The sequence below is a fragment of the Podarcis melisellensis genome (genome assembly GCF_964234715.1).
Source record: "Podarcis melisellensis genome assembly, chromosome: 5".
In the NCBI taxonomy this organism is placed as follows: domain Eukaryota; kingdom Metazoa; phylum Chordata; class Lepidosauria; order Squamata; family Lacertidae; genus Podarcis; species Podarcis melisellensis.
Window position 1 is genome coordinate 78,390,970 of NC_138537.1, and position 13,458 is coordinate 78,404,427.

Sequence of the window (13,458 nt, forward strand, 5' to 3'; positions counted from 1 at the left end):
ACCATATTTAGCCTAAGGGTTCTCACACCCCTGCCTTAAAGAAAAGCATACTGCATGGGTGGTCCGAGTCCAAAGCAGTTGTGTTCAATTAAACCTATAGATGAAAAAAAACGTGGCTCCTCATATCCTACCCCATCCCTTAATGCCATATTGTGCTATACTATAGTGTGACAAACAAACAAAATCCAGACCGTGATTCTCTTGATTCTCAGTAGCTGTGTTCACCAAGGGCAAGAAGCAGATTTAGTCCGCACTCTGTTCCCAAGGGACCCGTTTACTTTCAGCTGTGTACATGTTAGGTATCACTCATTCCCATGGAGAAATCAATTCTTGGTTATGATGTGTGTGTATGTACGTAAGGTGGGGGGGGGGTTACTCACAACCCTGACAGTAGGTGACGAGGAAACACATGCAATGGAAACAGTATGCATCTTCTCCATCCTAAAGTCCAGGACTATGAGAGAGGGACAATGTGTCTCTGTCATCCACAACACACAAAAAACAGGGATTAGTTTCAAGAAGCAGGAAGCGGACAATGCAGAGTCTGGAGGGGATAACCATTCCATAGTTCCTCTGGGCCTAGTCTGTAGGCCGTATTCAGTTTGAGGAACCAACTGTAGGTTGGGGGAAGCATGCCAGGCCCCAGCTCTTTGCTTTCCCAGTGTAAATGGCCTCTGTGATGGATGGGACGGCTGGGTGTCAGGCAAAGGAAAGAATGGGGAGCTCTCAATTCCTCTCCCATCATTTCAACTTGACGGGCTTTTAGCTGGCACTACTAATGATAACAGTAAGCATTCCTTTGCTGATTTGCTGAGCATTCAGAGTGTGACACATACATTATCTCAGTAAAAAATGGAAGTATCTCGACAGAAAATGTTCGGTGGTGCCTGCGCTCTGTATCACAAAGGCAAAGCTCACTACCACTGACACTGTGCTAATGCATCAGGAGGTCTCTTCTGCTTCCTTGACTCCCACCCCCTGATGTTAATGGCTAATGGGAGGTGTCTGTCAAGAGTGTTTCCTGGCAAGAAAGTTGGAGTTGGAAGAGGAGGCATGAGACGGACGAAGAGAAAACATAACATGGATGTCAGAGGTAAGGGAAGCCATGTGCCCTTGGGGGAAGGGCAATTGTGCAGGCTCATCAGGGTGCCAACTTGAATAAAATATTGGGGGGGGGGCAAGTAATCCCCAACCCACATAACTGATCACATGATGTGCTGCATGAACACCATTTGAATAGCAATGCCCATCAACTGGGGGCAGCCCCTTCAAATATTTTATTGGAGTAGTTGGCTCCTATTAGCCTCATTGTCCCTTGAATATGCTGCTTTATAAGAATAGCATGCAGAGGTGCTCTTGACTAACCTGTGTGCTCATTCTAAGATCAAATAGCCCTCACACCAGCCTTCAACGATTTTATTTTCTCTGGAGTTTGGTACATCCACAGTTGATTATTCATTGCCAAAACATTAATCTGAATTCTCACACAGGTTATCTCCACCTAAATTCCTATAATGGTTTAATAAATACAATCTTTCTTAAGAAAAATGAACCCTATTAATCTCCATATACCTTTTAGCCTGATGATTGTTCAGATTCTCCACTGTTAAAAATGTGACTGAGCAAGCTGTAGTCTCAGTTCATTTCCTGGGAGTGTGTACATAAACAACATTTATCACAATAAATACCAGTGTGTTCACATACTTGGCTGGTTCTATGGACTCCTGTTTTTGTGCTTCAGGATCTCGGCAGAAGGCCTGGCTTTCCTATAAGATCTTCCTGAGATGTAGCTAGTGTGAGGAATTTTTTAAAAACCGGGCTCCATTGCATAGACACTCATAGGGAATTCATTCTCTCGAGGGCTGATCATCGAGCAGTCAAACTGGCAACATCTATGCACAAGAGGGAGGTATCAACAGATTTAGGGGAGCCCTAAGGTTCACAGAAGTAGAAACAAATAAACTTCTTCAAAACCCAAGAGAAGGAAAGGAAACCCTGAGGACTGAGCATACTCAGCAGCCACAGAATGCTATTTGTTGGGAGCAGGCAGGATGAGAAGACCTGTAACACTGATAAGTAAATAGCTTGCCTCAGGGGGTCCATCAAGGCCACCTCATTTTTCCATTTTAGACATGCTGTGGAACCCATTGCCAAACGCCATGCCTGTTTGCTAACCATTGCTACAAACACGTATTGTTGTTGAGGTTTTTTGTATTTGTATCTTAAGAAACCTAGAAAGTCCTATAAAGCCATTTAGGCTGCAGGCACTCAAAAGGATTCTTAAAGTATCATTTCTTGCACCATTTTGCTTGAGAGCCTGGATAGCTCAATTGGGGCTGATAGCTGCAAGATTGCAGGTTTGATGCCCGTATGTGACAGCTGCATATTCCTGCATTGCAGGGGGTTGAACTAGATGATCCTCAGGGTCCCTTCCAACTCTACAATTCTATGGTACCATGAAACTTAATAATAATAATCATTTTATTATTTGTACCCTTTCCATCTGACTGGGTTGTCGCAGGCACTCTGGGGGGCTTGCAACATATATAAAAACATAATAATATACATTAAAAAGGCTTCCCTTTTGTGTGTGTAAATCTGCCCCGACATATAACACGCAAAATCAAATAAGTAAATTACAATCATACCCCGGGTTACAGACGCTTCAGGTTGTGTTTTTTTGGGTTACGGACCGCCAAACCCAGAAGTACTGGAACAGGTTATGTAGCACCCTGCTTGTGGTTAACGCTTAGCTGGAATGAAATATTCAACGCAGCAACAGAGAAATTAAAATAATAATTTATTTGTCAGACAAATAAATGAGAGGCTCAGTGGTATATGGTTACCAAGCTCTGGCCTGCCTCCTGCCATTATGGCCAGCACTTATATTCCCTTAATCCAGCCCCCTTTGCTCCTCCTGGGGCTGCCTCTGTTCAATCAGCCTGGTTGGATTTCCTATTGGCTGATTGCTATAACTAATCACAAAAAGATACACCCATATCCTCCTATCCTTATAAGGGAGACAAAGAGCTATATATTTGACATATAAGTAATAATATATCTTACATGGAATCTTAATTACCAGCTCACCTCTTGCCCTATTGCCTTCTAAAACAAATGTTTAATCTTACATTTTTATGTTCAACAGATGTCAAGGATCTTGAGTTCACATCAACATTGAAAGATCTCCTTCATTTGAGGGTCTTTTAAACAAATGCCTGACAACTATATATCAGAAGTGTTCGATGGCGTCTCCTGTCTGGCAAGGGGGGGCTAGGCTCATTTGCCCCTCTGGTCTCCTATTGCAATATGACTCTATGAATCTAGCATTTCTTAAATCCTTTGCATAATTACATTTAAGCCAATATATTTAAGCTAATATATTTCATACATTATCATATATAGCTTTTTAGAAGGATAAATCTCCTCAAAGTAAAAGGAAGGAACAGTTTACAGCCTCAAAATAAAAAGTGAAGAAAAAGTCTCTTCCCCTGTTTACACTCCCCCCCTTCTCCAGCCAGTTGTTTTTCAAAACCATTTGCTCTTGGCCTTTCAACCTTAGGAAGAAGATATGGCTCATTTTACTGGGAGGCACATTGGTATTATTTTACTATTTACCCATTCTTAATAGTGTTTTTTCAGCCTTGGGGCAGCATATGTAATTTCCCATCAATGGGGCCCTCTTGTCTTAGGAGAAAACCTCTTGCCAAGGTTTTTTTTCTGCCTGGCATGAAACCTTTGAAAATCTAAGCCCATTTAATTTAGGAACCTGATCAAGATATAAGCCAATATAAGTCTTGATTAAAAATGCAGTCTATATTCAGATGCCACATTCCCCCCTTTCAAGCTCAAGGACCTTGCTTACCAAGCGTCCTTGATAGCTTGATCTTCATCATATTCCTGAGGTAAAGCTCTGTATAGGGCCATGATATGAGGTAGAGTTTCATTCGAAATCATCTTGCTAATTGTACTTCTAAAACATGAGATGATACATGGCACCATACATAAAACCATTATTACTACCGTCAAGAAAAACAAGCAAGACAATAATATCCCTTTGAGTCCCGCAACATTAGGTAACCAATTGGTGAGCCATCCCATATCCCATCCTTCCCATGTTTATACTTGGACATGTGCTATATTCTCCATCTTTGTAGCCAACACACGGATTGCCTCACCATTATCAGAAATGTTAAAGCAACAGGCATTCCCTGTCAAGTTCAAGACTCCACATAGGCCTCCCTGCCTGGCAAGTACATAATCCATTCCCATTTTCAGCTGCAAAATGGCGGCTCTACTTTCATCCAACTGTTGTGCAATAAGTCTCAAACTCTGGGCCGTTGCATTGGTTACAAGTTCCACTACTGCTTGCAATCGAATTATTCTGTTTAGATTATAAATAGGATCCCGTGCCCCTTGTATGAGCTCACCAGGATTCCAGGAGGCAGGATCATAATAGGCTATAATGCGCTCTGGCGGCCAATCATCAGTACCGCTCCAACTTTGGGTACTTCCTCCTGCTATACGAGAAATATCAGCATTCCTTCGTGTTCGCTTAGCTGAACTAGTGGGCATAATCCACATTGGTGGTAATACCCATCCCAGGAAACAAGTCCCACTCCATTTGGAAGGGAGTTTCTTGTATGCCCATTCTCCACATATCCACCACAACCATCGGGTCTGAGGTTTTTGGTACTTGGAGTACAGAAGGCGAAAATATCAAAAGAGGTAGAGAGTTCACAGTGCAGTATGTTAGATTGCCTTTTTCTGTCACAGTTATGTTCCACACCACTTTCCATGCATAAATAAAAGGAGGTGCACAGGGCAAGGTATTCCGAGTTCGATACGTAGTACCGTTTGCCCAGGTTTGACTATTCTTAATATAATCCCAAGTATAGTGGCAATGAGAAGAGCCTATCATGGTAGGGTCAGCTGCATCTGATGATTTATGCACACAGATTTCCCCTTGCACAGGTATAACTCGTATTGGTTTAGTTGAGTTCCAACCGGGGAAATTCTGTACTTCTGTTTGGTGTGGCATTTCGCTTACCATACCAATGGCACTTAATGGTATTGGTAATAAGGGCATACCTCCCTCTGAATCATCTGGCCCAAGAGAGCAAACAAGGCAATTAGTCCTATTTGCAACATTGGCTATCATCTCAGCTAAGCCTACCCACATATTGTGGTCATGGCGGAATCCATATTTAGCAAATTTGGTCAGATTCATGGACCCTTCCCCTTCCCAAGGGATCAGGATTAATAATAAAATCATGTTGATGTCTAGCATATGCATTCCTTCCACAAAAGATTACCTTATTGTGATAGCAAATAATTATTAGTCCCAATATAATTCCCCCAGTGACAGAAATGGGGAACCACCAAGACCAAAACATATATCCCGAGGATCCCCAATGAGTAATATCACTTATAATTGTTCCACAAGGGGGCAGTCAATCAATTGTATAAGAGAATCTTCCCGTTCACAATTGCTGGTTTAGACGCTCCTCAAGCTTCAGGCGTGCGCAGGTCAGCCAGCTTCCAGGTTGTGGCTGCAGCAGGCCGGTCGTCAAATGTTGCCCGTGACCTAACCCGCTCCCGGTAGGGCTAGATACAGGGGTTTTTGGAGAGAGTCAGTTTTAAAGGATTAGAGGGGTCACCTTTGCATGTCCAACTGCCTTCAGACTTCTTTAAACGAGAGTGATGAATCCAGGGGGTCACCTCAGCTACCTTCACCGCTGTTAGAATAGAGAGCAGGACGGTGTAAGGTCCACGCCACTTAGGTGCAAGTGGATCACGTTTCCACTCTTTCACCCATATGCTATGCCAGTCTGGAGCTGATGAATCGGCTTGGCAATGCTGCACGGCGTGTGCTTGAGGGCCCACCTGTTAAGATAAAAAAACAAACAAACACGGGAGAGAGACAAAAACACGGGAGAGATTGCACTTGTCCCTGTGTCACATGGTCTCCTATTTGTTTGAGGTCAGTTGGAATATCCTGAACAAAGGAGGGCGGCCTCCCATACAGGAGCTCAAAAGGTGACAACTTAAGTCTTTTTGTGGGTGCGCCCCGAACACGAAACAGTGTTATGGGTCAGCAAGCACATGGGGATATTAAAGCAGCCTGTGCTTTTCCTTTGCAGGCTTGGCACAGCCCGGCCTGGTCCCTGGGGTGCAGGGCCGTAAGAGATGGAGGCAGGCTGGGCCCTCTCCCTCCTGGGTGAAGCACCTGCCGGAAGCCTCGTGGCAATCATCCCCCCCCCGGGGGCACACGCAACAGACACTGGGGCCAACGGAGCGTGGTGGGTTAGGGTGGCAAATGCCTCTCTGAGCTCCGCAGAAAAGCTGAACTTGCACCAGAGCCGCCTCTGACCCACATAATGGGCTATTGCCAGCTTGTATTTTAGGGAGCTGGTTTCTTGTTTTCAGCCTTGCAGCAGCAGTACCCGACTGCACACACTTAATGTGATCTCACAACAATCCTAGGAGGTAGGCCATGGTTATTCCCATTGTAGAAGAGAGGAGAAACGGAGTGATATAATGCCAGCAGTAGTATAAATATGTCCCCATACATGCACCATACAAATAAAGAGTGGACACATAGTCCTACAGATACAACCGACCCTTTGAGGGTGACCAAACTGTTGATGCGGCCCCCCGATGAATTTGAGTTTGACACCCCTGCTTTAGACATATTAGTGGGCTTCTGGCATGCCCTGCAGATGCCTTGCACAAGTGTCTGGCGGTAGGTAGTAAGCCTGGCCAGGTGAATTGCATTGTTTGGATCCCAATTAGGATCTTCCAAGGGAAAGTTGTCCTGGAGATGATGGTCAATATTATAAATATTTCCCACTCTGGCCTGCTCACGCAAATATATCTGTGCCTTTTCAATTATGTCTCTCCTTTCCTCAGTGGTGAAAAGAGTATTCAGGAGCTGGCGACAATCTGTCCAAATAGGACTATTACTATTGAGGTCACCAAGTCCATCATAGCCTGAGGTTTTTCTGCGAAAGATGGGGTGTTTTCCAATTCATCAGATCTGTAGTTGTGAATGGAATACATTGCAGGGTCGAAGTTCGAGGTGGCCGTGGTCCAGGTTGCCCATTAACCAGCACAGGCTCCTCAAGTGCATCAAATACTCTTCTAAGAGGGGCTACTACGTGACCTTTTTCTTCACTTTGCTCTAGGGGCCTCAAATCATAGGGGATGGTATTTGTCCCAAGGCGTTCTTTTAGCAGCTTTATACGCCTGGCTGTATTGCTTGCTGACCGATTAAGGTCTCCCTGTAACTTCTGTAATAATTCTCTAGGACTTGGATGTACAGGGGTTTGGGGTAGGCAATCAGTTGTTCCACTAAAAGAGACTGTAGATGGAGTTCTACTGGGACTCACAGGTGGAATAACCACTTCTGCTTGGGCTTCATTATAGGACTCCAATGCCTCCTGAAGATATTTATCATAATCTATCAAGGAATCAAGCTCTGTGACTCCACTCCCATTATTCATTCCAGTTTCTTGCCTTGGGGTTACAACTGGTGGAGTGTTTGGATTAGGCTCCCTTCGATGTGGAGCATAGGGGGGAGGTGGAAGCACCTCTTCCTCTGGTCCCTCAAAAATGGGTTTAAGTTTATTTGGCAAGATTCCTTTCCTAGCTTCGGCTTTTACAGCCAATAATTTGCATCGTTGGACTTTGCATTCCCTTATCCATGGAGGATTTTTTTTTTTTTTTAATGTGCTCAGCCAGGAATCTATATATGAAAATTGTTCTGGGCACCCTCCAGTTTCTTTGGTGATGTTAGACCAAAGTTTGCTTACTAAATTTATATCAAAGGTTCCCTGGGATGGCCATCCAGTACTTTGTTTTGGCTACCCTAATTCACATAACGTTCTCAAGCGCTCTGGCGTCATTTTGACTCCATATGCCCCTGAGAAGGCTTTCTTAAAATTATTTAACATACATTCAAGAGGTGTATTTCCCCCTTTGAACCCCCAACTCCCATTGTATGGCCCTGTGAAGTATCCACTCAGTCACTCACACACACGCCTTACTGGGAAACGAAGTAGTACTCACTCCACACTTAGGTCAGCTACACATTGTACTTTCTCACACATGCAATGCACTAGATACTTCAACCACACTCTACCTCCCAATCTTCCCTTTGCCCTACACCAGATCACCATCTGATGTACCCAGCCACCTAGCGTACTCAGTTCCCCTTTACTGAGACGCAGAAGTTTGATCAGGACTTCTCTTCCTCCCAATTAATTGGAGGGCCAAAACCCCTTAGTGCACTTACCCTTAGCTGGTTGCCTGTTTATTTCTCTGGTCCCCCCCGGTCCGTCGCCGTCAGTGGGCAGGGTATCAGACAGACGAGACTTCTGCGTTCCCCCTGGAAAAATTTACCAGTGCGCGCTGGGAAGCAGTTTAGAGATCCTCTCTCTTGTACCCTGTCCAATAGGGCGAAGGGGCTGCGTTCCAGCAGACCACTTATCCGAGTCGCAGGCACCATAAAATGTAGCACCCTGCTTGTGGTTAACGCTTAGCTGGAATGAAATATTCAACGCAGCAACAGAGAAATTAAAATAATAATTTATTTGTCAGACAAATAAATGAGAGGCTCAGTGGTATATGGTTACCAAGCTCTGGCCTGCCTCCTGCCATTATGGCCAGCACTTATATTCCCTTAATCCAGCCCCCTTTGCTCCTCCTGGGGCTGCCTCTGTTCAATCAGCCTGGTTGGATTTCCTATTGGCTGATTGCTATAACTAATCACAAAAAGATACACCCATATCCTCCTATCCTTATAAGGGAGACAAAGAGCTATATATTTGACATATAAGTAATAATATATCTTACATGGAATCTTAATTACCAGCTCACCTCTTGCCCTATTGCCTTCTAAAACAAATGTTTAATCTTACATTTTTATGTTCAACAGATGTCAAGGATCTTGAGTTCACATCAACATTGAAAGATCTCCTTCATTTGAGGGTCTTTTAAACAAATGCCTGACAACTATATATCAGAAGTGTTCGATGGCGTCTCCTGTCTGGCAAGGGGGGGCTAGGCTCATTTGCCCCTCTGGTCTCCTATTGCAATATGACTCTATGAATCTAGCATTTCTTAAATCCTTTGCATAATTACATTTAAGCCAATATATTTAAGCTAATATATTTCATACATTATCATATATAGCTTTTTAGAAGGATAAATCTCCTCAAAGTAAAAGGAAGGAACAGTTTACAGCCTCAAAATAAAAAGTGAAGAAAAAGTCTCTTCCCCTGTTTACACTCCCCCCCTTCTCCAGCCAGTTGTTTTTCAAAACCATTTGCTCTTGGCCTTTCAACCTTAGGAAGAAGATATGGCTCATTTTACTGGGAGGCACATTGGTATTATTTTACTATTTACCCATTCTTAATAGTGTTTTTTCAGCCTTGGGGCAGCATATGTAATTTCCCATCAATGGGGCCCTCTTGTCTTAGGAGAAAACCTCTTGCCAAGGTTTTTTTTCTGCCTGGCATGAAACCTTTGAAAATCTAAGCCCATTTAATTTAGGAACCTGATCAAGATATAAGCCAATATAAGTCTTGATTAAAAATGCAGTCTATATTCAGATGCCACAGTTACTTCCGGGTTTTGGTGGTCGCGCATGTGCAGAAATGCTAAATCGTGCTTTGTGCATGCGCAGAAGCGCCGAATCGCAACCTGCGCATTCGCAGACGCACCGCTGCAGGTTGCAGACGCTGCAGGTTGCGGATGCTGTGGGTTGTGAATGTGCATCCTGCACGGATCACGTTCGCAACCCGCGCGTCCACTGTATAAGTAAAATTTGGGCTCTCTTTCAGAGCCCCCTACTCTCTACTCCCCAACTGCTGTAGCCTTTCCAGCTGCCTCATTCTGCCCTATTACACGGTCAGTTCTGAACTATGTCACAATGCAGGACTAGGCAGTTGCTTTCAGTTTGGCTGTCACATCTTATGCAGGTAAGATATAGAAGAAAGGCCTATATTTGTTAATGTGGCACATGCCAGAACTGCACAGCAGCACAGGAGATAGCACAGTGATATTCCATGGTCCCATTATTAAGTAATTTCCCTGCTCTTATGATAATTGTGCAGCTACTGAGTGTGTCAGCACTCCAGGGTCCATTAATTGTACTCATAATGTTTATCATTCCAATTTCTGTCAGCCTATAACTTCAAAATCGCACATATTTAGTAACAGTTAAAGCAACACATACACATAGTACAAGAAAATGTTCTCACTTCATCAAAGCTGTTAGCTGCTTTCAAAATTATCTGGATGTTCTTGCCCAAGAAGAGACCTCTAAAACTGCCTCAGGAATTCAATTGTAGTAAAATTCAGTTGCGGCCCTCAAATTGGAAATGCTAAGAACTGAGTTGTGGCAACTTGTACATCAAGACTAGATCCTTGTCTAGTCTAGTCTAGAGTAGACACCACAGACCAATTTGTAAAGAATCATAGTGTTTCGAATTTACCTCAGAATAGCTGCGCTTCAAATCCCAGTATTCAATTTTGAAAAGAAAAGAACAGATAACAAGGAAGAGGCCATTGGCCCATGTTGTCAGTATAGATACCATGTTGTATACCATATTGGGGCAAAGTTGGGAATTGGAAGCACTGAGATCCCAAACATCCTTTAACGAATTGATTAATGTTCAGCAACATTCAGAGGGCCATGATTTTCCACACCTGATATACAATGTCAAGGCAGGTTCTTCCCCATGTCATATTAGCTTTATAGAAATACTTTGCAGGACTCCAGCTTAGCTCTCACCTTTGGGTTTCTGTTTTTGAGAGCTGCACATGCCATTGTGAATAAGATCCAACTGCCTTGGAATCTTGGGAGATTCAAAGCTATTCATGGGTCGGGTGTGCTGAACTGCTCTGATAAATTTTCCCTGACTTCTTCAACCTGTTTTGGCTCCCCACACAATTCTGCAAATCTTTCTCACAGAAAGGGGACTCCCCGCCCCCACACGTTTACTTAATTTAAATCTTGATGAAGTGTAGGTGGCAGTGCCAGTTTGGGCAGAGAAGATCATCTTCTACATTTTGTGCTTGCTTTCTATTTCAAGCTGTAAAGCGATTTATGGTAATACTGTATGGGAGCAACCAGAAATGTTATGCACTGAGGGTGGTGTTCAAGCTTTCAACATCTGTGTGAGCATGGAAAATCATACATGATTAATTTATTTTCTTTATGTCTCCATACTCTTCTCGGAAAGCACGGATCGCCTGCTTCACTGTATTAAGAGGCAGAAATGCTGCAATTCTTTACAATCAAAGCAGGTGTAACCAGACTGTTAAGGGAAATTTCTCAGCATCCCCTGTACAGCTGCCCAGTCAACCGGTCAACCAGTCAGGCATGCTCAATTTTTACAGCTCCTGCAGCAAACAACAGCTACGCCCACAGCATTAGATGTTGTGTCAAGCAGTGTGTTTTGGCTGTGTGCAGGTGGCACACTGCGACATGCTACAATCTGAGGCCTTCCCCCCCTTTTTTTTACTCCAGTGAGGTTTGAGAATGAAGACCCTAAATGTTTAAAATGCTTTTATCCATGGAATTATAGGAGTGGGAAACAGGGAGGAAAAAAAGAGAAAGAAACATTACACGAGCAACATGCAAAATCTGTTATTTTCTATAGATATGTCAGCCTTCCCACATTCTAGTACCTGTCATGGCTAGCTTTCCCCATATCTAGACCCAAAAGGCTTCAGAGGGAAGGGGAGAGAAGTAAGAATGGAGTAAGCCAAGGGTCCTGCTCTGATGACCAAGCATTTGCACAGGACCAGGCTCTGAATGTCTGTACCAGGACTAGCCAATCTAAGCAGCAGTGGCTGATGTGGTAGGGTGGATCCACTCTCACTACAGTGGCATCACTGCAGCTCACCTGTATGGGGATGTAGTGCAGTGGGTAGCAATGAGAATAGGGCGTAGGGGATGAACTGACAGCTGTTCCAGAAGTGCTGCACTGGTGCAGCTGCACAGCCCTCGGTAAGCTTCAGCAAGTATTGGGATGGTACTGCCCCATTTGAAATTTCTTGAATTATTTTTTGATGAGGTAAAAGGTAAAGGTAAAGGACCCCTGGATTGTTTGTTGTTGTTTAGTTGTTTAGTCGTGTCTGACTCTTTGTGACCCCATGGACCAGAACATGCCAGGCACTTCTGTCTTCTTAGGGACTTAACCTCAATGGTTAAGTCTGGTCAAAGGTGACTATGGGTTTGCGGTGCTCATTTCGCTTTCAGGCTGAGAGAGCCGGCGTGTGTCCACAGACAGCTTTCTGGGTCATGTCGCCAGCATGACTAAACTGTTTCTGGCACAATGGAACACTGTGATAGACACTACAGTGGCCGGAAAAAACATTACCTTTCTGCCGCAGCGGTACCTATTTATCTACTTGCACTGGCATACTTTCAAACTGCTAGGTTGGCAAGAGCTGGGACAGAGCAACAGGAGCTCACTCTGTCATGGGGATTCGACAACCCTACATGAAAACAAAGGGCTGCCCTCCCACAGGCTGAAGATGGACATACCAGTCCATCAGCACACCAAGGCAGTTCAGGGTAACATAATCTCTTGGGCTACTGATTACCTTAACCTGAGGTAATCTGTTGTGGGCATCTGACTGCCTCAACAGACAATGGAGTGTACCTTAGGGGGTGAAGTCACACCACTGGAGATTCATAGTATTTGCTGTGGCTGCAGAGACTTATAAATGCTGCCTCCTGTGTTGTTTTTCTGTATTCGTGGCACCAAACTGATCTCTCCATTGCACAAGACTGATTAGTGTGTATGGAGGTCCTGGGCAACCCAGATGAAAAGACACTCTGCCCCTTGGCCTCAATGATGTGGTCCAAAGGATAGCAGAGCAATACATTTGGCACCATCTTGGCTGCAGGAGTTGCGAAAAGGAGCCATACAAGGTGCCATCCAACCATCTTAGGGACTCTACTCCAGATTTGTGTACACCTTAGCCTTTTCTTTTCCCAAAGATGTGCTACAACACAACATATGCACTTTCCCCCCAGGGTTTACTCCCAAAGACTTTATCATGAATGTGTATGGCCGCAGTGCTGTGGAGGTAATCCCAACTTTGTTAACTGGGTAAAAGGTAAGGCCTATGAAAAGCAAATTAAATTGGTTGTATGAGTACTTAGATGGGGGAGTTTGTGGAGGCCTATCTTAAAACATACACAGTGGATTCTCTGAGCCACAACATGAAGCACCTGGTGGGCTGATTAATAGTTTTTCAAAAGTTGCAGAACAAACTCCAGCGACATCCAGAGACAGTGAGACTGGTTTCTTACAAGGCTTGGCGAATGCAAATGATTATTCTACCTACACAAGAAATGAAACTGTAGCAGTCACCTGCGAGGGATGATGTGTCAAAATTTAATGGAGCTCTGAGAAACCATATTCTACATTGGGAATG

The 13,458-nt window shown here is 44.1% G+C and overlaps 1 long non-coding RNA gene across 1 annotated transcript; it reads right to left on the minus strand.

The window, feature by feature from the left end:
- Window positions 1-1,400: 1,400 nt before the first annotated feature.
- LOC309371219 lies at window positions 1,401-10,944 on the minus strand. Its single transcript, XR_014168929.1, has 2 exons — window positions 10,799-10,944; window positions 1,401-1,892 (listed from the first exon to the last, which is right to left on the minus strand). It is a non-coding gene; the product is annotated as an uncharacterized lncRNA (long non-coding RNA).
- Between the last annotated feature and the right edge of the window lie 2,514 nt (window positions 10,945-13,458).